At 38.5% G+C, this 11,203-nt stretch overlaps 1 long non-coding RNA gene across 1 annotated transcript; it reads left to right on the forward strand.

Annotated features, from left to right (window-relative positions):
- The first annotated feature begins 283 nt into the window (after window positions 1-283).
- Window positions 284-9,986, forward strand: LOC306656742. The gene is made up of 3 exons (XR_013762627.1): window positions 284-607; window positions 1,417-1,626; window positions 9,645-9,986. It is a non-coding gene; the product is annotated as an uncharacterized lncRNA (long non-coding RNA).
- The last annotated feature ends 1,217 nt before the right edge of the window (window positions 9,987-11,203 follow it).

Raw genomic sequence — 11,203 nt, forward strand, 5'->3', positions numbered from 1 at the left:
AGAGCAATGGGGATTAGAGATTGTCATTCTACATGAGTTGCACCAGGGCTGTAGGAGAAGAGGCACACAGGCCTAAGAAAGTGCCTGGAGACAGCATGAGAGACCTGTGGTAATTGAGAGAAAAGGGGGACCGGTGGCTGCTCCCGGAGGAGCTGGTGGCTGGAGAGAGGCATCTGTCCCTGATCGGACAGCGCAGCTGGCTGGATCAGGCACGTGTCCTTCCATGGCCCCCTGTCCTGCACCCCGCCTGCTGAGGGAGGCATCCGCTGGGGGCAGGAGCAGCGACAGCTTGAGCGTGCGCTCGCTTGTGGCTTGTCTGCAGCCCCCAGGCAGCCACTGTGCTGGAGTCCACGCGGGAAGCCGCTTTCTGCAGACACCAGCAGCTGGCCCTGGTGCCCAGGGTGCGCCCGGGAGCCGGTGCTTCAAGGTGACGCGTGCCTGGACCTTCCGCCCTGGCCGCTCTCACTGCTCGCTCAGCTCGGCTACGTTTGGGGAACAGAAAGGAGGACATAGCGTTTTACTGTCACCTTTCTCCAAAAACAGCACAGGGAGACGCTCACTGTTGCGTTGTGCAGAGGCCGACTTCCAGGGAGAACTGGGAGCGCAGGCAGCTTGCTGGGGGAACAGTTCTGAGGGGAAGTCGGAGGCGGCAGCCTCGGCTGGGGCAGCTGGATCGCAGGCCCCAAAACCTTGGCCAACTCACTGGCCTCTTTTTCTCTAGTGAGTCTCAAAGTTGGTTATCCTAAGTTCTAACTTTCCTCTTTTCTAGGATATTTTGGCTAATTCTGCACAGATTTTAGCATAAGCCAACAATTTGTACCAAATATGCCCCCTGATCATTTAATGTGGACTGTTTTAAAGCACAGCGTAGTAAGAAGAAGAGGCACTAACTGTGGAGGCTCACGATTCAAATTGTGCTAGGGCTTTCCATGTGCTTGTCTGTAACTTCTGTCAATGGTACTGTGTGACTTTCCCCATACAGCCCTTCCACATGCTTTGTCAAATTTAAAGTGCTTTGTAGTTTTGATGCTATTGTGATTGTTATTATTTTCAAAATTTCAAGTTCTAATTGTTTGTTGGTAGTATGCAGAAATACAAATGATTTTTGTAATTGTGTTGTGCCGCTGGCTAAACTTGCATTAGTTCTGATAATTTTTCCTTTCTTTCTCTTTCTTTCTTTCTTTCTTTCTTTCTTTCTTTCTTTCTTTCTTTCTTTCTTTCTTTCTTTCTTTCTTCTTGGGGGGGGTGGATCATGGACTAAAACCTCTAAAACTGTGATCCAAAATGACCCTTTTGCTTTGTAAGTTGATTGGCCTCAGGTATTTGCTACAGTGATGGAAATCCGACTGACAAGATGCTCTGGAGTTTCCCATATACCTGGCTGCAGTTTCTCTTTTCCTTTCTCGTCTAAATTAGTTTCACCTGGTCTCGTCGCACCAGCTGAGACCTTCAGCGGGAGATGGTGGGAAGGATGCTCCCATGTTGTTCTTCATTGTAGAGCACACACTCGGAAACTCACCACCAACTATGACGTGGGCTGCACTTCTGTGGAAGGTCCTCGTTGGCAGGATGAGGACATTTCATTTTATTCCCAGTGTGCCCAGTGATTTGAAATATGAATGGAATGTAAGTATTGTCAGCTGTCTTTTTTTCTTGTAATTACTGGGATTGCAATATCATTCTTTTAAAATTCTGTTAATATAGTAAATTTCTTTGATTTTCTTCTATTCATGGAACAAACCCCACTTGCTCAAAATGCTTCATTTCATTTTATTTTATGGATATTATTTCCTAATACATTTTAATGATTTAGCATGAACATACATGACTGGTATTGGCCTACAGTTTTCTTGTGATACTTTCATTGGGCTTTGGCATAAAGTTGATGCAGGCCTCATAAAATGAACTTGGAAGTATTCCCTCCTCAATGTGTTTCCTGAAAGAGTTTGTGTAGGATTGGTATTATTACTGTTTCATTTTATTTTTAATTAATGCACGATTGTACACATGTATGAGATAGAGTATAATGTATGCATGTGTATCCACGTTGTGTAAGGATCACCTCAGGGAATTAGCATGCCCATCATCTTAGCAAGGCAGAGAGTAGAACAGTGGTCACTGGAGGTTGGGGGACCGAGGGCACAGGAGGGGACAGTGAGGCAGGAAGAAACTGCTTGGCAGGTGTGAAGCTTCCCTTAGCGAAGCTCTGGTGTTCTACTGCACCACTGAGTAATTACAGTTAACAATAATGCCTTGCATATTTTAACACTGCTCAAAGTGAGGATTGTTGTTAGTTCTTTCTTAAATATTTCATAGACTCTATCTGTGGAATTATCTGGAAAACATTTAAATTATGGATTTAAGTCCCCATGTGATGTAGGACCATTGAGATTTTCTATTTCTTCCTGCATACATTTTGCAATGTGCACCTTTTGTGGGATTGATACTTTTCATCTAGGTTATTGTTCTGACATAAAATCATCCCTGTACCCCATTGAACATTTAATGTCTGTAGGTCCCTTCTCTCTTTCTTGGTGTTCAGAGTTTATGTCTTCATTTTTTTAAAAAGTTCATCAGTTGTGATAGAGATACATTTGTTCTTGGACCTATGTGTTTTTTTTTAAATTTATTTTTATTGTAAACAAATGGGATACATGTTGTTTCAGTTTGTACATGGAGTAACAGCATACCATTTGCATATTCATACATTTACATAGAGTAATGATGTTTGATTCATTCCATTATTTTTTCCTTCCCCCCACCCCTCCCACCTCTCTTTTCCCTCTATACAGTCCCTCCTTCCTCCATTCTTGCCCCCCTCCCACCCCCCATTATGTGTCATTATCCGCTTATCAGTGAGATCATTCGTCTTTTGGATTTTTGAGATTGGCTTATCTCACTTAACATGATATTCTCCAATTTCATCCATTTGCCTGCAAATGCCATAATTTTATTATTCTTTATAGCTGAGTCATATTCCATTGTATATATATATACAACAGCTTCTTTATCCATTCATCAATTGAAAGGCATCTAGGTTGGTTCCATAGTCTGGCTATTGTGAATTGAGAAGCTATGAACATTGACGTGGCTGTATCTCTATAGTGTGCTGATTTTAAGTCCTTTGGGTATAGGCCAAGGAGTGGGATAGCTGGGTCAAATGGTAGGTCCATTCCAAGTTTTCTAAGGAATCTCCACACTGCTTTCCAGAGTGGCTGCACTAATTTGCAGCCCCACCAGCAATGTATGAGTGTACCTTTCTCCCCACATCCTCGCCAACACCTGTTGTTGCTTGTATTCTTGATAATCGCCATTCTAATTGGGGTGAGATGGAATTTTAGTGTAGTTTTGATTTGCATTTCTCTTCTTACTAAAGATGGTGAACATTTTTCCATATGTTTGTTGATTGCTTGTAGATCTTCTTCTGTGAAGTGTCTGTTCATATCCTTAGCCCATTTGTTGATTGGGTTATTTGTATTCTTGATGTAGAGTTTTTTGAGTTCTTTATAGATTCTGGAAATTAGTTCTCTATCTGAAGTATGAGTGGCAAAGATATTCTCCCACTCTGTAGGCTCTTTCTTCGTATTGCTGATAGTTTCCTTGCTGAGAGAAAGCTATTTAGTTTGAATCTATCCCAGTTATTGATTCTTGCTTTTATTTCTTGTGCTATGGGAGTCCTGTTAAGGAAGTCTGATCCTAAGTCAACAAGGTGAAGATTTGGACCTACTTTTTCTTCTATAAGATGTAGGGTCTCTGGTCTGATTTCAAGGTCCTTGATCCACTGTGAGTTGAGTTTTGTGCAGGGTGAGAGATAGGGGTTTAGTTTCATTCTGTTGCATATGGATTTCCAGTTTTCCCAGCACCATTTGTTGAAGAGGCTATCTTTTCTCCATTGCATATTTTTGGCACCTTTGTCTAGTATTAGAAAATTGTATTTAATTAGGTTTGTGTCCATGTCCTCTATTCTGTACCATTGATCTACCTGTCTATTTTGGTGCCAATAACATGCCGTTTTTGTTACTATTGCTTTGTAGTATAGTTGAAGTTCTGGTATTGCGATACCTCCTGTTTGATTCTTCCTGCTAAGGATTGCTTTACCTATTCTGAGTTTCTTATTCTTCCAGATGAATTTCATGCTTGCTTGTTCTATTTCTGTAAGGTATGTCATTGGGATTTTAATTGGAATTGCATTGAATCTGTATAGCACTTTTGATAGTATGGCCATTTTGACAATATTAATTCTTCCTATCCAAGAACATGGGAGATCTTTCCCTCTTCTAAAGTCTTCCTTAATTTCTTTCTTCAATGTTTTGTAGTTTTCATTGTAGAGATCTTTTACCTCTTTGGTTAGATAGATGCCCAAGTATTTTATTTTATTTTTTTTGAGGCTATTGCAAATGGAGTTGTTTTCCTCATTTCCCTTTCAGCTGTTTTGTCCCTTGCATTTAAAAATGCTTTAGATTTATGCATGTTGATTTTATAGCCTGCTATTTTGCTGAATTCATTGATGAGGTCTAGAAGTTTTCTGGAGGAGTTTTTTGGATCTTCTAAATAGAGAATCATGTAATCAGCAGATAGTGACAGCTTAAGTTCCTCTTTTCCTATTCGTATCCCTTTAATTTCTTTAGTCTGCCTAATTGCTCTGGCTAGAGTTTCGAGGACAATGTTGAATAGAAGTGGTGAAAGAGGGCATCCCTGTCTTGTTCCCGTTTTTAAAGGGAATGGTTTCAGTTTTTCTCCATTAAGAATGATGTTGGCCATGGGCTTAGCATAAATAGCCTTTACAATGTTCAGGTATGTTCCTACTATCCCTATTTTTTCTAGTGTTTTGAGCATTAAGGGGTGTTGTATTTTGTCGAACGCTTTTTCTGTGTCAATTGAAATAACCATATGATTCTTATCCTTAAGCCTATTGACATGGTGGATTATGTTTATTGATTTACACATGTTAAACCATCCTTGCATTCCAGGGATGAACCCCACTTGATCATGGTGCACGATTTTCTTAATATGTTTTTGGATACGGTTTGCCAATATTTTGTTAAGGATCTTTGCATCTATATTCATCAAGGATATTGGTCTAAAATTTTCTTTCCTTGATGTGTTTTTTCCTGGTTTGGGGATGAGGGTGATATTAGCTTCATAGAATGAGTTCGGCAGGGTACCCTCCTTTTCTATTTCCTGGAACACTTTGAGAAGTATTGGAATGACTTCTTCTTTGAAGGTCTTATAGAACTCAGCTGAAAATCCATGTGGTCCTGGGCTTTTCTTGGATGGTAGATTTTTAATGGCTTCTTCTATTTCATTTCTTGCTATTGATCTGTTAAAATCGTGTATGTCCTCCTGGTTCAGTTTGGGAGGAGCATATGTCTCTAGAAATTTGTCAATGTCTTCGGTAGTTTCTATTTTGTTGGAATACAGATTTTTCAAAGTAGCTTCTCATTATGTTCTGTATCTCAGTGGTGTCTGTCATGATATTTCCTTTTGCATCATGTATTTTAGTAATTTGAGTCTTCTCTCTCCTTCTCTTTGTTAGTGTGGCTAAGGGTTTATCTATTTTGTTTACTTTCTCAAAGGACCAACTTTTTGTTTTGTCAATTTTTTGAATAGTTTCTTTTGTTTCAATTTCATTGATTTCAGCTCTGATTTTAATTATTTCCTGTCTTCTACTACTTTTGCTGTTATTCTGTTCTTCTTTTTCTAGGGCTTTGAGCTGTAATGTTAGGTCATTTCGTTGTTGACTTTTCATTCTTTTCTGGAATGCACTCTATGCAATGAATTTTCCTCTTAGTACCACTTTCATAGCGTCCCAGAGATTTTGATATGTTGTATCATCGTTCTCATTGACTTCTAAGAATTTTTTAATATCCTTCCTGATGTTTTTTGTTATCCATGTTTCATTCAATAGCATATTATTTAGTCTCCAAGTGTTGGAGTAATTTCCCTTTTTTATTTTGTCATTGATTTCTACTCTCAATCCATTATGATGTGATTGAACACAAGGCAGTATCTCTATTTTTTTGCATTTCCTAAGGGCTGCTTTGTGGCATAACACATGGTCTATTTTCGAGAAGGTTCCATGTGCTGCTGAGAAGAAAGTGAATCCGCTTGTTGATGGATGGTATATTCTATATATGTCTATTAAGTCTAGGTTATTGATTGTGTTATTGAGTTCTATGGTTTCTTTGGTTGGATTTTGTTTGGAAGATCTATCTAGTGGTGACAGCGTTGCATTAAAGTTGCCCAGAATTATTGTGTTGTGGTCTATGTGATTCTTGAAATTGAGAAGGATTTGTTTGATGTACAGGGATGCACCATTGTTTGGGGCATAAATATTTACAATTGTTATGTCTTCCTGATTTATGGTTCCCTTAAACAGTATGAAATGTCCTTCTTTATCCCTTCTGACTAACTTTGGCTTGAAGTCCACTTTATCTGGTATAAGGATGGAAACCCCCGCTTTTTTACTGGGTCCATGTGCATGGTAGGTTTTTTCCCATCCTTTCACTTTAGTCTGTGGATGTCTTTTTCTATGAGATGAGTCTCTTGCAGGCAGCATATTGTTGGGTCTTTCTTTTTAATCCATTCTGCCAGTCTATGTCTTTCAATTGATGAGTTTAGGCCATTAACATTCAGGGTTATTATTGAGAAAAGATTTGTATTCCCAGTCATTTGGCTTATTTTTGGTTTTTAAGTTGGCTTGGTTTCTCCTTTGAGTGGTTTTTCCCTAAGGTAGTTCCTCCCTTTGCTTACCTACATTGTTGTTTTTCATTTCCTCCTCATGGAATATTTTGTTGAGAACATTCTGTAGTGCAGGCTTTGTATTTGTAAATTCTTTTAACTTTTGTTTATCATGGAAGGATTTTATTTCATCTTCAAATCTGAAGGTTAGTTTTGCTGGGTATAGGATTTTTGTTTGGCAGCCATGTTCTTTCAGAGCTTGAAATATGGTGTTCCAGGCCCTTCTAGCTTTTAGAGTCTGGGCTGAGAAGTCGGCTGCTATCTCTGTTGATCTCCCCCTATATGTAATCTGATGCTTTTCTCTCGCGGCCTTCAAAATCCTATCTTTTTTGAATGTTGGGCATTTTCATTATAATGTGCCTTGGTGTGGATCTGTTATGATTCTGTGCATTTGGTGATCTGTAAGCCTCTCGTATTTGATTTTCCATTTCATTCTTCAGGTTTGGGAAATTTTCTGATATTATTTCATTGAATAGGTTGTTCATTCCTGTGGTTTGTATCTCTGTGCCTTCCTCAATTCCAATAATTCTTAAATTTGGTCTTTTCATGATGTCCCATAGTTCTTGGAGATTCTGTTCATGATTTCTTACCATCTTCTCTGCTTGGGCAACTTTATTTTCAAGATTAAATATTTTGTCTTCATTGTCTGATGTTCTGTCTTCCAAGTGGTCTAGTCTTCTGGAGATGCTTTCCATTGAGTTTTTTATTTGGTTTATTGTCTCCTTCATTCCAAGAATTTCCGTTTGGTTTTTTTTTTTTTCTTTTCTTTTTTTTTTTTTTTTTGAGAATCTCTATCTCTTTGTTGAAATGATCTTTTGCTTCCTGCAGGTACTCTTTCAGCTTATTGGTATTATCATTCTTTGCCTGCATTTGCTCTCTTATCTCATCCTTTGCTTTGTGAATCATCTTAATCATGTATAATCTGAAGTCCTTTTCTGACATTTCTTCTAACATACTGTCATTGGATTCTATTAATATAGAATCTAGATTTGTTTGGATCATTTTCTTCCCTTGTTTTTTCATGTTGTTCATGTATCTTCCCCTCTAGCAGTGCAGATCTGGGGTACTGCAGATTTGCCCCTATAGGCTTATAGTGGCCCTATAGATTTCCAAAACCCTTTCTTTAAGGGGAGATCAATATTAGCAGTGCCCAAATGAGACACTATGCAATCCTAGATTAAATAGCCCCTATGGGGACAATAACAAAAGTGTCATAATAAACAAAATGAGTTCAAATATTATCTTCGGTAAAACAAACAGGTTTGCAATGAGGTCTTCAGTTTCTAATGGAGGACAAAGAGGATGCAGAGGGATGTAGAATGTGGCTGTTAATGGGATAAGAAAAGAATATACAGAAGTTCTAGAAAATAGAAAGTGTGAGGGTGTCATCAAAAGAAATCGATGTTAGCATGCAAAAAAGGGAGAAAGAGACTCTGAGGGAACAGGTAAACAAAAGGAAAAGAAAGCAAGAAAAGTAAAGAAATAAAAACAAATTTTTTTAAAAAGGAGAAAAAAGAAAATCTACAGTATAACAGTCATATAGTAATGAAACCTCCCAGTGTTCAGTAGCTTGATACATGAGCGGTACCTGACAATGAGCTTCAAGCCTCCAGCAGGCGTCTCAGGATGGGATTTGCCCCACCCAAAGATCAGAGCTACAGCTTCCAGGATTATCCAAGATGGCCACTCTGGCTTCCAAATTTGTTGGCAAATGGGGAGCTGCAGCTCAGGGTGAGGACGTGGTAGCTGGAGGTCCTAGAGATGGGATGTGGTTGGTCTGGCAGGGGTCCTGGAGGTCAGGTATGTTTTGTGTGTTTTTGGGATCCTGGAGGCTGGGTGTAATCAGTCGGTCTGGGGTCCTGGTGATGGGGCACAGTCAGTTGGTCTGGGGGTCCTGGCGGCAGGGAGCAGTCAGTCGATGTGAGGGCCCCAGAGTTAGGGAGTGGTCGGGCTGAAGGATCCTGGAGATGGGGCTCAGTCAGTCCAGCCAGGGGTCCTACGGGACCTGGCTGTTGTCTCAAAATGGCGGCAGCCAGGTGTAATTAAACCTGCAGGTACTGTAACAGTGAGCTTCCAGGCAGCAGCAGGCAGCTGGTGCTCCACTGGCGGTTGGGGATCAGTTTGCTGACTGTTATAGGACGATCGGGTGGTGAACCTGGAGCGTTGGGTGATGGATAGGAGTAAGGCAGGCGATGGACAGGCAAGAGGCAGGCAAATGGAGGATGATAGACGCCTGACAGTGAGCAATCTGCTCTCAAAAAAGGCGTCTATATGCTGGGAGACTATATCACAGCAGACAAATGGGTAAACACCAGGGCATTGATAAGCAGCCCCTATGTTTTCTTTAGAAGTGTCTCATTTCATCCAAATATTTGGGAACTTTCCCAGATTTATTTCTGTATTTATTTCTAATTTAATTGCATTATGGTTAAACAGATAAACAAAACTAGCACTATGGTTTCAATATTTTAAAACTTGAGATATTTTACAGCCACAAACATGACTACTGTTCTCCTGCACCTGACTTGCAAGACTTCTGCAGTTTGGGAATGCAGAGGTCTATAAAGGTCAGTTAGGTCAATTTGGGAAATGGCGTTCTCCAAGTCCAAGGCATCCTGATTTTCTATTTGTTCCACTGTTTACTGAGAGAAGACTTTTAAAATCTTCAAATATAATTTTGAAGATGTCTCTTTATTCTCTTCATTCTGACAGTCTTTGATTGAGATATTTTAAGTCCCTGAGCAGTTAGCTAGTGAGCATGTTGTGAAGTGAGTCCTTTATCAGTATGAATTGAGTGCTTTTGTCCCTGGTACCATTTCTTATTCAGTCCCCACTGACCTAGCTGTTTCTTTATATTTAAAGCTTTATATTTTTCTTTTCCTTTCTTTCTTTTTCCTTCCTAGACAGCATCTATCTACCTGGTCTTATTTTCTCACCCATCTGACCTTTTGTTTTTTGGCGGATGTCCGGATCCACACTGTATGGTCCACAGTGCATGCCAAGATGGCGGCCATCACCACAATGACTACTGGGCTCTGGGCATGTTCCAAATTTGCCTGAGGATTGATTTAAAAAAAACAAAACAAAACTCAAATTAATTAAATTTAAATTTGAATAGTTGCATGTGATTAGTGACCAGGCAACTTTAAATGATTTACATCCAACATGATCGATACATTTGGGTTTAAGAATATCATATTTCTGTTTGTTTTTTATTTGTTAATCTGATATGTGTTTTCTCTTTATCTGCCTTTTAAAAATAATTCTATGATTCCATTTTGTATCCAATATTATATCAATTGTTATTCTACTTTGTTTTGATTGCTCTAGGGTTTGAAAATGTATTTTAAATATTTCTGCCTTTAGAGACTATTACATCATTCAGATAATATACAAAAGTCTTACATGTAACTCTCTTTATTTTTACTATTGTTGCCATACCTTTTTAACCTATACATATTATGGACCAAACCAACAGATATTATTTTGCTATAAATGCTCAATTATTGGTGAAATAAATTGGAAAAGTGAAAAATAAACCAGTTTAATATTTTTGCACATCTTTACAATTTCTGATGGTCTTCATTCCTTGTATGAGTTTCCATCTGGAATTATTTTCCTTTTGCTTGGAGAATTTTCTTTAACATTTCTTGTGGTTAAGATGTGCTGGTGATAAATTCTCTCTTTATTGATCTGAGAAAGCTTTTAACATGCAATATATAAATCTGGAACTTGACTGGTTTTCCCTCCAGCCCTTTAGAGATGTGATACAGTTGTCTTCTGCCTCACATAATTTTTTTACAAAATATCTCTTTTTTTTTTTTTTTTTTTGGAATGTGCCTTTTCTTTTCTGGCTACTTTTAAGATGTTCTGCTTATCACTAGTTTTTAAATCAATTTTATCATGATGGGCCCAGGGCAGTTTTATTTGTGTTGACTCAGATCAGGGTTTATTGGGCTACTTAGATCTGGGAATACAGTTTTAATTAATTTTGAAATACTGCTGGCATTTCCTCAAATACTACCTCTTTTCCTTCTTCTGACCCCACTTACCCATACGTTAGTGGCTGGATATTGTCCAACAGGTCCCTTAGAATCTGGTCATCATTCTTTGCTTTATGATTTTGGATAGTTTCTGTTATGTGTCTATGCACACTGGTCTTTAGCAGTTTCTAGTATTCTTTTGACCCAATCCAGTAAGACTGTATATTTTATAGGTAATTTTCTCTGAAATTTTTATTTGTAGATTTTATTTCTCTTCTCCTTATATTCATGTTTTTCTTATTTAATCTTTGAAAATATTAAGCACATTTATTATAGAAATTTTAAAGGTTCTTTTTGTAATTTTATCATCTTGATCATATCTAGTTCTGTTTTTATTGACTTAAGAGTTCTCTGTATGTGTAGTAACTTCCTGTCTATTAATGTGTCTAGTGATTTTTAATTAGAATCGGACATTGTCC

The sequence above is a fragment of the Sciurus vulgaris genome (genome assembly GCF_902686455.1).
Source record: "Sciurus vulgaris genome assembly, chromosome: 3".
Taxonomy (NCBI): Eukaryota; Metazoa; Chordata; class Mammalia; order Rodentia; family Sciuridae; genus Sciurus; species Sciurus vulgaris.